The sequence below is a fragment of the Drosophila subpulchrella genome, chromosome X (assembly GCF_014743375.2).
Source record: "Drosophila subpulchrella strain 33 F10 #4 breed RU33 chromosome X, RU_Dsub_v1.1 Primary Assembly, whole genome shotgun sequence".
NCBI classification, from domain to species: Eukaryota; Metazoa; Arthropoda; class Insecta; order Diptera; family Drosophilidae; genus Drosophila; species Drosophila subpulchrella.
Window position 1 is genome coordinate 6,282,352 of NC_050613.1, and position 15,300 is coordinate 6,297,651.

At 36.9% G+C, this 15,300-nt stretch overlaps 1 protein-coding gene across 4 annotated transcripts in view; it reads left to right on the forward strand.

Annotated features, from left to right (window-relative positions):
- The window catches only part of LOC119558019 (chromatin modification-related protein eaf-1), a 48,776-nt gene that overhangs the window by 22,644 nt on the left and 10,832 nt on the right, over positions 1-15,300 (forward strand). The window contains exon 1 of one of the 4 annotated variants that reach the window (XM_037871134.1): positions 4,739-4,876. The exons of 2 other annotated variants lie outside the window; for them this stretch is intronic. The gene's annotated coding sequence lies outside the window, so the exon portion shown is untranslated. Of the gene's footprint in view, positions 1-4,738; positions 4,904-15,300 lie in introns of those variants that run through there. One more of the 4 variants, XM_037871132.1, reaches the window with a different exon arrangement.

A 15,300-nucleotide genomic window follows, 5' to 3' on the forward strand; every position in this document is an offset into this window, starting at 1 on the left:
ATGTTGTTGTTATGACGGCCACGCCCCCTGCGAACCAGTTGCAGTTTGCCGCCCATCATCATCATCGCCCCTGCTCGCCCCGTCCTTGCCCTTCGATTTTCGCATTCATTTGTGTCAAGGTTGTCGAGTGGTCGAGTGGTCGAGTGGTCAACTGGTCAGGAGCAGCTGCCTGTCATTGAGCGAAAAACCCCTGGGATTCAGTTTTATGCCTGCATAATATATGTGCGTCTGATGTTGATGAGTTGTAGTGTAGTAATAATAGGGCTTATTATGATACTGACGATGATGATGATGATTGTGATGATGAGAGTACTGGTGGCAGGCTCAAGTGCAGTGCGAAGCCTCAGCATGCAAATTATGGTTTGGACAAGGCATCGGGTCTCAGTGGTTGTTCTAGGAAGTCATTATTCAATGGGGCTGGTCGAGAACATCTATATTTACTTAACTCCCCGCGTTATTGAATGGGATTGAATGCGGTCCTGTTTAATGGCGCAGAGAAAGTACTATGTTTAAACCGATTAACCCAGAGGGACAACATTGCAATGAACTCCAATGTTTTATTGATTTTTAAACCCTGTAAAGAATATATATTCTTGATCAAGTCAGTCGATCTAATCATTGCAAGATCATAACCCAAGAAAACAATAAAAAAGAACCGCTTATCAGCTATTAAATCAGAAGTAAGATATACAAATCCCAGAGAGATAGGACTGATAGGGCTCGAAAAGTTCCCAAATCATTATATTCTGTATTTAGAATAAAGGACTGCTTATCAAACATAAAATCAGAAATAAGATAGATAGATAAACCCAGAGAGCCTTTTTTACCCTGTAAGGAATATAAATAATGGATCGGACCAGTCGATCTAGACTTTGAAAGATAATGACCTCAGAAACGAAAAAAGAATAAATAAATTATAAATATGTATATAATAATAAACTATATAATTTAATAACATAAACAAAGGTATACAAATCCTAGAGAGATTAGATCGTGCTCGAAAAGTTCCCAAATCATTATATTCTCTATACAGAATAAAGGACTGCTTATCAAACATAGAATCAGATATAAGATATACAAATCCCGGAGAGATAGGACTGATAGTGCTCGAAAAGTTCCCAAATCATTATGTTCTGCATATATGTAGCAGTCATGAAAGATCGCCATGGTTCCTTGTTCAACTCTGCATATGCACATGGTTCAGGTCATTAGGTTATATCCGACTTCGATGGTCTCGACTAATGGATGTGAGCTGTCGGCGGACTGGCGGCATTATCGCGCTCCTCCAGCGGTGCGTTCCATTCGCAACCTCAAGAAGAGAAGCCCGGCATGAAAATCCCTCGATCGCTGGCTTTCGGTCTCATTTGCATGGTTGGGCGATTCCAAGTTTCGAAGTTTCTTTGGACGTTCCTGTTTGGACGGCGTTTCTCGACGCTTCGATCCGTTCTCACGTCCGTCGTGGTTGCCTCATCATCTGCCGCTCTTTTTCTTCAGCGTTTTCCCCAACTGCCGCTGCTTCTTCACGCCGCTCATTATAATTTTCCATCAATGTGCGGGTAAGCGTGACCGTTTTGACTTCATTATTCCCCCGCCGCAGTTTACTTCCCACCTTCACACTTGGAAAAAATTCCAGAAAATTATTAAAAAAAAGGTTCCATCGGTTCTTCTTAAATTGGAAAAATACATTTTTGAAATAAATAACAAATACAGGAACTATCAATTTCTAAAACTCTGTGTTTTTTAATATGATGATAATGATATTATGCCAAAATATATGTGTTAGTTTCGGAATCACAAATTTTTTTTTTGTATATATGAGATTTATATATAGATTTGATAGAAGTTTACTTGGTCTTAGATGTGGAAGGAACAAAAGAAATTAATATCGAAAAAAAAGTTAGGATAGACCCTTGTTCTTCATAAAACAGATCCTTACAGCTGAAATATAGATAACATTGTAGATTTCTCGAGTGTACGGTCGGCCCGCTCTGAGCCGCTCTATCTTATCTCTCAGTTGTTGGCCGTCATGTGTGTCCATTTCCATTTCCATTTCCGTTCCCTAAGTCCGTCCACTTCTTTGGAGTGCCAAAAAAATCTCGCGCTCTGACAAAGCTGCAACATATCCACTTACTAACTCTCAATTACCGGGCTCTTTCGCTTGAAGAAAGAGCCAAATTATCGCTAGAGAAAGAGACAAATAATCGCGGGGAGAAAGAGACATATTATCGCCCGAGAAAGAGAGGCAGGAGAAAGTAATGGAAGGGAAGAAGCGACAAACAAGTTTGCCAACAATGGATGGTCAAGAGCTTGATATATTTGGCGCATCAACAAATACAAATGCATTGGAAAATACAACAAAAACAAATTAGACATTAACTAACATTTGGCCATCCCTTTCACTCCACCTCTGGCCATTTCTATAGCGTCATTTTGGCCACTCTCTACTCTCCGCTGCCCAAAATCGAGGCAAGCGCGCATTTTCTTCCCGAAAAACTTTCTCCGTTGCGTCCGGCTTGGATTGCCTGCCCTTAATGGCTTAAGATGCACTATCTGCACAAATCTGCAGATCAGCTTTTGTCAATGAAAGTTTTGAAAAGGATTTCTTACACAAAATAGTCCTATGATAAATGATACATATCATTTATAATTGTTATTATAAAAATGGCTAGGTTACCAAAAGGTTCTATAAGCTATTTAAAAACCATTTTCAGTGATAATATGAGCTGGTAACAGAGACTACCCCCATTAGTGCCTTTCAAAGCGAATCTCTGATGTGATTTATTCATTCGAATGACTCACTTTGGTCACTTTTGAATCCAGAACCCACAAAAACGAAAACCACGACACATATTTACAAACGGGACGGGCACGCGCTGAATTCGATTATTCCACACCCAATTCCCTCTGCCCGCACTTTCATATAGTTTTCGGTTTGTCATTTCTACGGACTCTTGACTATCTTATCACCCGAGTTTCTGTGTGTTTGTGCAAAAACAATGGCAAACTGTTTTCTTTACAAATAAGAAGGAACAATATAGCCGAGTTTTACGACTAAAATATACCCTGTTCATAAATCTATTCCCCCATGTTTGGATTTTGTGAAATATTGTACGAAAATTATAAGGATTGCAAAATATGAGCTTTTGTGACAATTTCCCTTATCATCAAAAGTTTGAGTCCATAAAAAGTAAATACATATATTTTTGACTAACTCAATATACAGGGTGTACTGATAATTCGAATATAAAAACATGTTTATCTTTATTAGTTTTTTGCTTTACGAAAGGCCCACAAAGTTCATCCAGACTAAAAACAGCTCACAAATTCACACTTCTTATCAGCAATTGCATTGGATTTAGTACCGTGCATGTGTTTAGAACACAGTTCTCGAAAATTCTCCAAAATGTATATAATTCGACTTTTAAATATGTGAACTTTCGGCTCTCTTCCACCCCAATTTCACATGAAATTTAATTATTTTTCCATCTCTTATATGAGATAATATAGTTCTTGGAACTACCATTTTCTATGAAATTTTACGAGAGTGCGGGCCAATTTCGCACTCGCGCTGATTGAAAAAAATATTCAATTACTATTGAATTCAATGGCTCTTAAATCATTATCTTTGCTCTGTAGATTTTGGTGCCAAAAGCTCAATTCAAATTTATTTCAATCGAAAGAGCTCTCAACGCTGACGATGTTGCGAATGCTGATGGCTCCATCGCCAACATTTTGGTCACTCTGTGCCCAGTCCCACGTTTTACAATCCCCCAACATTGTTATCGGTCCCCCATGCGGTTGCTTCTTTATTCCCAAAAAGTTTAACCGCTTACCACTGAGAAGGGGTATATTCTGTAATCAGGAAAAATGTGGCTTGCCTTTCAAATGGAATATGACTCTACGAAATTATGGGAATTTAAGTGAAAATTGTTCTTGAAAATAGAAGCATTTGAATATTTTTTTAATGTATAGTTGCTTATTTGTGAACCAGTTCTAAAACTATTTATAGAAACCTTACATGTCAATTTGTTATTAAATTTTGTATAATTCGGAAAAATGTGGCATGCCTTTGAAGTGGATTATGACTTTAGCGAAATTATGGGAATTTAAGTGAAAATTGTTCTTGGAAATAGAAGCTTTTGAATATTTTTTTAATGTATAGTGGCTTATACTTGAACAAGTTCTAAAACTTTTAAAAGAAACCTTACATATTAATTTGCTATTATATTTTAAATTTTTTTTTAAAATACCTTAAATGTTTTTTTCAAATTACTGGTATGGGTTAGTCTGAAAACTCGCCACTCCATCGGGGTGTTTGTAAACCTCCAAGGACGGCTTCTGGGAACTGTATCCCAGGGAGAGGAGAATGTCTTTCAGCTGGGCCCTCATTAAATATTTCGATTTAACTAAATTTAATAATTTTTTTATAATTGAACAAATTATGCTTAAATGTCAACACTTTTCAACACTGGCAAGTGTATTTAAGTCAATGTGGTGGACTTTGTGAGCTGATCTTGTGGATGATCTTATTAGTTGCATACTTTGGTCAAAAAAAAACGTATCAAAAATACTGAAATACTTATCAAAAATATACCCAAAATCTCTCAGTGGAGACTTTTGTGCCATGTTCTCTGGCAACACAGAGAGCTCTCTCTTAGCTTAAGAGAGTCAACCGTTTGGGTTTTCAGGTTCAGTTTCGGTTCTCAGTCCAATAAGACTTCAGTCCCATTCGAAGCGCGCTAGCAGACGGTTGTGGGACTGCACTCTCCGGCTCTCTCAGCTCTCAGCTGTTCGATTTGGCGGCAGAGCGCCAGTCAGTGCTGCGCTACCTTTCGAACCACTTACATCGCGTCTCCGCAACGCGGACGCTCTAAAAGTATTAAAAAAACAAAAACACAAAAAAGTAATACGCACTGCAGCCGCATAAAAACAACAACAAATAGTGCGCATGTAAAGCGGTGTTTTTAATATCTCTCCTCTTGTTTTTTGTTGTTGTTTTTGCTTGTCTCTACGGTATTTTGCTGTTTTTTGTTTTTGCCTCCGTCGCAGACAACAAAAGTGGCAAAGTTTTCGCCACGGCATTGCTCATACGCCCCGTCTCTCGAAAATTCGCACACAAACACACGTATACGCGCGCCAATACAAGCTCACCTACACATACAAGTGTACGCGCGCGTTTTGTGCTTTTTTTTCTGTTGGTGACATGCAAAAAGCAACCAAATAATAATAAAAAGTACAACAAGAGCGATAAGTTGCAAAAGTGCATCATTCCAGTACAAATCAAAATCAAAAAAAAAAACAATAACAAACCGATAAATAAATAAATCATTTATTATTAAAACATCGCAAAAGTAAGCTTCTCCGCACACAAACACACACACACACACCCATGCCCATAGACTGGCTCACACACACTAGCGCACTCTCACACACACACACATAGAAAGAGCAACAAGTTTGCGTGCCACAAAATTTCCATTCGGCAATATTTTTTTTTGCTTTTCTGTTTGTTTTTATTTCACTTTTTTTGTATAGACTGATAGTTGTTGACAACAAGCTAGATTTACCTTGTTGTATTTTTCTCGGAAATGGTATAAATATTAAAATTGCGCTTTGGCTACATTTTTAATGTCTCGCTTCGTTTTTCTGTGAAAAGTGTTTAACACGAATTTAATCGTATTCTTGAATGGCACTCTTCAAAATGCTTTTTAGCTTCAGCTGAGGGTTCTTTGACAATACAATGTTTTTGGTCCCTACTTTAATGATATCCGAGTTCTACAGCTTTTCAAAAGGAATACAATTTCTTAGTAAAATGCTGTAATTCGACAATGTATGGACATCTATACAAATAACAACATTTATTTGCTTGAGTTCACAAAGTTTCGATACTAAATGAAATTAGGTTTGCGGAATAGAAAATATTGTTTTAGTTCGTTACTATAGCTATTATCAACCGGTTTCAGTACAAATTTGATTGTCTAAATTCCGTTTTAATGTTTTATTTGTATTAACAGTACGGTCTTTTTCGTAATAAGTATTATCTTAAAACAACTACCACTATAATCAGTTTTTATAAATGCGTAATAGAATTTCCCCACTAAAACGAGAGATTATCAGCCAAAAGCTACTGTTTAAGAAATTTTTGGCAGTTTTCCATGTTAAGAAACGGATTTCTCTTTCAAGAAATAGAAATGCGGATTATTAGAAAAATGTAATCCCAAGTTTCTTAAGGATCTTGTTGATACTTCTTGACAAGAACTTTATCGGTAACTACGCATTATCGCAATAGAATATCCCCACTAAAACGAGAGATTTTCAGTTTTAGACATTTTTGGTTAAATTCCATGTTAGGAAACGGATGTTTCTTTTAAGAAATAGATATGCGGAATATTAGAAAAATTTAAATCTTAAGATTTTAAAAGATCTACTTATTTATCCCGTCTTTGTTTAAGAAAGGGACTTTCAGTTTTACACATTTTTGGTTATATTCCATGTTAAGAAACGGATGTTTCTTTTAAGAAATAGAAATGCGGAGTATTAGAAAAATGTAAACCTCAAGTTTTTAAAAGAACTGGTAGATTTATCCCGTCTAGTAGTTAGTTGGCAACTACGCATTTCTCATAGGAGGCTCGATAGTTATCTAGCCTATATTGACTATCCATGCAAATTCTTTATATGTATTGGCATATTCCTCTTTCCTTTCAAGGATATAAACGAGTATGCGTGATTAAATCCGCACCATGTGGACATTCGGAACAGTTGGTATATCTGCTTAGATCCTTTGCCCACATTGTTCGCGGTCCTTGTCTTCTTTTTCTTCTGTTGACGCTAAGTACCAGTTGTTGTTGTTGTTGTTACGGCACACACCTTTGCACTTTAATTCCTGGCGTAGCATCTGCGCCGGGTGTTACTTAAAAAAAAAAATAAGAGAGAAAAAAACGTGGAAGGGATGGGGAAGGACATGCGAGAGCGGGTATATTCAAGGAATCGACTAGCGGCGGCAGCGGTTTAAATGTCAATAAGAAGCGGCGGCTGTTGCCACTCACTCACACTCGCTCACCCTCTCGCCCCCTCTCCCTCTGGCACGCACTCACACATGGCCACATGGCATGTGCACGCGGTCAGGACGTGCACACACACACACACACACACATGCGAAGCAACAGTGCCGTCCTATATCCTTCGGCTTGTTTATCCTTGTTTTCTCTCGATTTCATGCTCGTTTCCCACTTAAGCCGACCGCTCGCTCTCACTCTCTTTGTCACACTGAGAAAAAAAGGACCTTTTAAGTTTAATAGGTTCAATACATATTTATGTATTTAGAACCTAAGAGAAATTCAAATGATTAAATCAAATAAAGGCTTTTAAATAGCGTTCACAACAGATTAACATTTTATAGTGTTTGTCTGTTTCCTGTGTACTTTCCTCTTCCGTCTTCCCTGGCTCATTATTGTTATTATATGTATATAAGTAAGAGTAGGGTAGGGATAGGAGTATATGGTTAAAGGGTTCCGTAGGTGATTTCCGAATCATCTGGATGATGATCAAATGATACGCACTGCTCCTGATATCATCGTAATAGTAAATAAAGCAACATTTAACACAGTTATTATCTTATCTTATTGCATACAGAAAAATAGAAATTAGTAGCCCAATAAAAAGACATTTTTCTTTTATTTTTTTGCTTGTCCGCATGATAAAGTAAAATACGATTTAAACCCTAAATTGGTTGGCTATAAACCTATTTGAAAACCTATTAACTTTGATAATTAATTCTAAAATCTTATTTTTAGATTTTTACTTTGCATATGTACCGGAAGAACGGTATTTGCATTTCGTATATGTCCTTCCTAGAACCAAAAGCTTGCAATCTTGGGTTTTAGGGGATGTACGCACCCCTCTCAAAGGCTCACATACACATGCAAACGACCATCAGCTGGCTAATATTCGCAAACACACCGACACGAGGAACTTGTTCTGCCTGCCACGCAATTTGAAACGGCCTTGAACGGCATTTGATAGTTGCTTTCGGTGTCTGTTTTGGCACTGCCCTAGACCTGCATGCCATCTATGGGAACGCAATCTATACTATGTATACATTATATGCGACAATTGCACAGCTGTTGATAAATTATAGATTCGTTGTGGCTCTTATGCCAGTTAATCGTAAAATAAGGGTTATTTGGTCTTTGGAAAAACAAATGCAACAAGTAGAGCGATGGGTTTTTGCTCCTGAACTTATATTCGATCTAAGAAATATCTCTGGACCTAAGATCTAGAGAACTGAAAAGGTACCCATGCACATTCCTAAGACCTTTTAGGTAGGCAATATATTATATTTAACAAATATGTGGAAACGGGGCTATATGGGATATAGGATCTATAAAGTCTAATTTCACAGTAACTTAGTTCAACTTGAATAAGATAAAATGGAGGTGGCATTGGCTAATATCTTGAACACAGGTGTCCATACGTACATATGCTTTGGATTTGGTCAAAATTTGCATTTTGCAGCCGCACAACAACAGTTGGAAGCGATTCCAAGTCAAGTCCGAGTCAAGTTGAGTAGAGTGGAATTGATTCGATTGGCAACTCATAAATAAACATGAGTCGAGCAGATCGTTAAGCGAACATGCTTTCTGCAACGCCCCTCCGCCCCTTTGAAATGCCCCCCCCGAGCGAAACCCCCATCTCCATCAAAATCCATAGAAACCATAAAGAATCGACATAACTGTGGCAATATTGTAAATGCAATTAACTGTAGTTCTCTGCCGCTGCTGCGCAATTGAATGTCGGACATTGGATAACTAAGGGGTTTGGTGGGATCTATGATATAGGGGGGCAGTTGGCACGCGTCTTCCCGATATACGGCAGGAATATTACGGGAGACTTTCGATTCTATGTTTAAATATTATTAGTACTAACTGAGATATTGGTGAACTCACTTTGTTTGGTAGTAGCATAGTAATATTTAGCCATTTATTCAGTTAGAATGTGATTAAAATTGGTGGTTTACTCATTGTAAACCCCATGACATAGGGACAGTTGGCACGCGTCTTTTCTGTATAAAGCGTTCTATGTTTAAATATTATTATAATTTTGTAATATTAAGCTATTTATTTAGTTAAAATGTGACTAATATTGGTGGTTATCTGATTGTAAACTCTATAATGTAGGGACATATGGCACGTGGGTTCCCTTTATACGGCAGGGTTACGGGAGACCTCCGTTTCTATGTTAAAATATTATTAGTTCTAACTGAGAAATTGGAGAACTCGCACTGTTTTGTAGTCGAATAGTGAGATTCAGTTAAATTCTGATTCCAATTGATGGCTTACTGATTTTAAAATATTTTTAGGCTACTTAGGGTCCTGTTTTTTACAAGTTCCATAAAATATTTGCTTTTAGAGATGCAGGAGTAAAGAAAATAATAGAACTTGAACTATTTCTTTAGCCATGAATGTGGTATACAAATAACCAACTTGACTAAGAGATTAAAACAAGTTTTAAAGATAGTAAACATAAAGAAACACTATCGATGCGATCGCTTCACAGGCGACTTACGGGCTTTGATCGAGTGTATGTTGCATTAGGTGCCTTGGTTCGCTTTGATTTTTTCATTCTATGGAAATTTCTTCCAATGGTATCGGCTTTTAGTCTTACATTCTTCAACCTATTCGATTCTTCTCGTAGCGCCTACTCGTTTTTTTTTTACCACGCCTACACTAACCATTTCTCCGCGTTTTTTTTGGTCTGGCTTTCGTTATCGTTCCTTGGTGGAGCAGTTGTTTTTTATTTGTGGCTGCGGCTGGTTGTGTGACCTTCGCATAGCAAAACGTCGCCGCCGTCGTCGTCGTCGTCAGTCAACAGCTTCACTTATTATAAAAGTATTACTATTATTATTTCGCTGGCTATCCAAGTCCACGCTTTATCGCTAAGTTTCGTCGAATGAATACATATACATATGAATGTTAATTCGCTGGCCCGCCGCCCAGCCCTTCCGGAATTCGGAATCCGGACCCGCCTTCAAGTGATGTGTTATATCGCCCATAAGCACTGGCAGCACAAAAATAATATAATGAACTCACTCACTCATTCGGACACCAAACTCCAAAACCGGAAGTCGCCGAATTATTTGTGCTATGCGCCTATTTTATGGTTCTTTTTTGTTTCTTTCCTATCAGCACTTGAATTCTCAATAGAAAGTAACGCGTTATGGTTTGAAATAAAACTAGAAGACAAATGGCACAATCGGAGCCAAGAAAATCGAGTATCTTTATTAGATCAACAGTTGTTATATATAACACCTCTGCACAAAGGATAGCAAGAATACTTCCTTATGCTAGGGATACGTTTTCGCGTATTTCCGCTGTTTCTTATTAAAGAATGGAGCGATCTGATCATTTTCTAACCTTAAAGTTTATTTAAGGGAAATCTTTTACCAGGCCATTTGCAAATGACAATACTTTGTACAGGCATTTGAATCTAAGTTGTTTCGTTTTTAGAAGTACACAAGATCTCAGTTTACTGTAATGAAATAAGCTAATCGAATTCAATCTGCGACATGTAAACAATCTCCATTTAAAAACACGTGTTTGTTCTCAAATTGACACTTAACATCAAAACAACAACAGCTAAGATAATAACAATACCACAAAGCCAGAAAACATCATAAAAAACAAACAATAGACATAAATAGACTAGAAAAATTCCCATTTCCATACAGTCACACATGAAATCCAGGGGCTGTTCAAAAATCATTTTATGGATATTCTATCCCGAAATGTTTTGTATATAATAATTAAAATTTCTTCTGGTGGTTCTCTGGTTGATAGGAAAATGTAAGCTAGTCGTAGACTGGAGGTTTATTACCCAACCAAAAAAAAACCTCTAGAGATTTCGAATCAACAATGCGAAGCAGAGAAGAGAAGATCTCATTATGTCTGGATTGTGTGGCAGAAACATTTCCAATTCGGTTTCGATTCACAAAAATTTGCAAATCAAATTTCATCCGTCTGTCTGGGGTTTTCGGTGTATTTGTTTTGAGTGTGTCCGCATGCAAATACATATGCACATATATGTATATGACCGGGCATTATGCAAAAATGCTAATTTAAATGTGTTAATTTGATTGGCAGAGGTCCGACAGCTGACGACGCGATTTTTAGTTTGGCTCTGCGCTTTTGAGCGGTTTTTTATTCGTTGTAGTGGCTTTTTTTTTTATTTTCCTCTCTTCCCTTGTGGATGTCGTTTAGTTTTCAAAAGTTAATCGTAGAAACTAGGCAGCCCAGCTAATGAATAAATATAAAGTCATAAAACAAAAAGCCACAACAATAATACGAACGAGATAGTAAAACACGCATACTAAAATGGCGATAAAAACGCGAGCGCCTTATTTCAAGCTGCTATTGTTTCATATTGTTACTATTATATTATCTTTTTTTTTTGCATACCCCAATTGCCATAATTGGTAAAGAAAACCCACTTTGACAAAACGAATATTTTGGCCAAACAAACCAAAAATAAAAACATTACCAAAACTCATGTTGAAAAACGATCGAACAAAAAGAGAATAATTTTTAGGCGAGAAGACAGTTGTGTGAGTATTTGAATCTCAGTGATATTTGTCTTTTCCATTTCTGTGTGTTATTGGTTGCTATTGCTGTTGTTTTAACTATTGTCGTTGTCAATTTAATATATACATACATATGTTCTTGTTGTTGTTACTGATTATTGTTACTCTATGTGTCCTTTTCGATATCGACTCCTTTATCAGGACTTTTCAAGTTAATCCAATAATTCCGCATTCCATCAATGCAAATGCACTCATTCATTTCGTTATCATACTTTCATTTCCTTACATCTTGGTATTCATAAATGTACTTTTAATATTTGCCTATAAACTACACAACGTTTTTTTCTTAAGTGTTTTCATCATTAAGAATGTAAGGGTGCATTCCTTATCGCACTTCCGGTCACACTTTAAATGTTATCATCTCAAGGCTTAGATTCTTAAGACCTTTTTTTTTAAATGGACGATTTTTTAATTGAGGAATAATCTTGTACTGTTTTTACAGCTTTTTCTTTATTTATTGCTTTACATTGTTTAAAATATATTTGTAAAAATGTGTCATCGTTAATCTTTTTCTTTATATAAAAATTAAGCCCATTGATAATAAACATTTTTAAATGTATTATTATAATAATTCTAAGAAAATGTCGGACATCGATAAAAGTTGAATTAATATTTCCCTAGTCCGTAATTTTATTTTCTGAACCACATATGGATGTAGTTTAATGAATGAACGGACACGCCCACTTCACTCGGTCCGTCAGTTCGGAAGGGATGAATGGGGATAGGATGACAATTGCCGGGTGTTATTTTACCTCTGGCCCTTTATGGGACTCCTTTGAGTTCCCTAAGAAGAGGCAACTTCTGCATATCGATGCTGCTGCTGGTGGCGCAAACAGCTGACTCTTACCTTTTAACCCCCCCCCCCCACACTTAACCATATACCCCGGCCTTAACCCCTGCCTCACCTGTCTGTGGTTTGTGGCAGGTGCCAAAACAAAACCGCAAAATATTGTTTCTTTTCTGCTCGTCTGGCTGCTGGCGGTTGATGTTTTTTACCTTTTTACCTTACCTGGCTTACCTGTTGGCCGGCAGTTGAGCGCAATTTAATTGAATTTTATTTCAGTTTCTCGAGCGGCATTAGGGTAACGCCCCTTACCGCCTGTTGTTCTCCTTACTTTCTGTCTTTTTCTCCAGACTGTGTGTGTTTCCTTATCTCTTGGCAGCAATTTCAATATTTTCGCCGGGACCTTCATCCTTCTCACCTGCTGTTTCTCCGCCGTTTTCAGCTGTTAATTCAAAGTAAATTATGTATTTAGCATAATTACAATATTTGACTTTTACTCTTGACTGCACGCCATGCAAACAAAGCGGGGAAGAGACTCGAAAAGTGCAGAAGAAACTGGGGTCCGTCTTCAGCTGCCTGTACTACTGCCGCCTTCGCGAAGGCTCTTCCTTCTTCCGCATATATATTTTTAAAGAATTTTTGTTTGCTGGCCAGACAACTGACACTGGTGGTTCGTCTGTTTGGGACGCTTTTCCCTTGGCTTTTTACTCGTAATCCCGACTTATCGCACCCAGTGGAAAAACCATAAGAAAAATAAAAAGAAAGAATGAAATGTAAATGCAACTTACTGTGTGCATTTTTCATGATTAATTTACAACTTTCGCGCTCAAGCGCATAATCGATTTTTATCGCTGTCCACCTTTATAGTACTTTTGTCCTTGCCACATGTGGGTTAGCTTACTTAATCACTAAATCGATTTATAAAAGAACTCCTTGGACAAACTTTACAGTTCAAAAAAAGAGTTACTTGGTTTTTCTTAGAATTATTTGAACCTAATCTATATGAGTGATTCTTTGTGAAACGTATCGAGATATTCTTTATGGTCTCAAAACGGTTTCATATTTTTATCACGATATTATACCATTTATACAGGATTTTAAAAATATTAAAAAAATGTATCCATTTGACAGAAGCAAAGATATGGCGATGCCTTTTTTTTGTTAAGATTGTGTATAACTTTAAATTACATGGTGTAAAAAATAAAAAAAAAATCTCATTAATTATTATTTTTGCCAACCTTTCAGATAAAAATAACTCCCATAACAGTTCCCAAGCAATTTATTTTGGGACCATAAAGAAAATCTCGATACGTTTCACAAAGAATCACTCATATCCTAAAAATACAGTTTGTTGTTTTATTTCACAAGGAATTGATTCATATTTCATCGTGACTCATACATATTTCATTCTATTACATCATAGGAATATTTAATATATACCAATAGTTTAAGTATTATTTTACAAAGTATAGTTGATTATATAGGTGATTTACAATAATGTTGTTTTTTCGTGCAGGGTTGGAATATTTATTATTTATTTATATTTTTGTAAAAATATAAAAAAGGGCTTACAAAACTAAGACTAACATAGGCGGTGTAGTAGGGTTCAAACAGTTCTTGTGTGAATCAATAAAAAACAATTTTGTGTTTTTTTTTAACCATGCTTTCGTCGTCCGATTCCTTTCACCCAAAAAAAGGGAGTACAAAATCGATTGTACAAAGGAGAAAGTTGGATTTTTTCGGGGGAGATCTGATAAAGGCCATCCTCGTTTCCAGGCTTTTTAATCCGATCGGCAGGTGCTATTGCATTGGGCATTTTCTTCGGGGCGTGGCACATGTTGCGTGCATTTAATTACGCGTAATTATTCACTTAGTCTGTTATGCCAACAGCAGGAGAAAAATAAAGACTATTAAAAAGCAACAGCAACAAAGATGGCGATGATGACGTTCGTGGCCCTTAATTGCAAGCGTTTTCCGCTAATTGCCCCAACCACGATCCCAACGAAAGACAAGGGGTGCCGGTAAAATGCGGCGGAAAATCTAGAAATGACGTTGGACCCGCGATTCTTGGATTGGGAGCTGTAAAAGGTGTCTTACATGTGCTTGCCGCCCCAAAGTTTAGTTTTTATCACACATTTCTTGTAGTTCTCACGTGATTCATAAGCGGCGCGATTAGCGTTTACAAAGTGATGTTGCCTAAAGGCGGAAAATAAATGGCATTCAAAAGAATTACAAGATCTAAGTAGCTGGAAATGTTTTTGATTAAATATTAATTTCATTGGAAAAGCAAGCATATTATTCCATTTAAAATCTTAAACCGGCTATTTAATCCATAGATTACGGAATAGGATTTAAGCTGAAATCCAGTTGTTCTTTTTCTTATGCGATAACCATTCTCTTTTGACCCGCATTGTTGGACATGGAATCCAGGCATTCACTAAGCTCCAATGATCCAGAAGAAGCTGAAATCGATGCCAGCGAAAGCCTTTCTTTCGGCTTATCGGCTTTCTATTGCTTCTCAACTAAAGGGGCATAACTCACCTTCGTTTGATGACTAGAAAATAGATTAATTGCTTACGAAGAAGGATCCGTTTTTTTTTGTTGAAGCATTTAAAACTAGATGCACAAAAAATTATACCTTTATTCTTAAACATAGTAGTCACGCTGCATAATTCAATATAAATGACATCAATTTGATTAAATTCAACCACTAAAAAGGGTTATGAAATTATTTTCTATTGCTTTTGCTTCTTAGCTCTTCACTAAGTTACCCCCACTTTTAAGCACTTGTTCTATTATGATATGGAACACCATAGTTTATGGGTTCAAATACAGATATTGCCCGCTAATTAGGAAGAATTTACTTGGTTTTCTAAAAAGA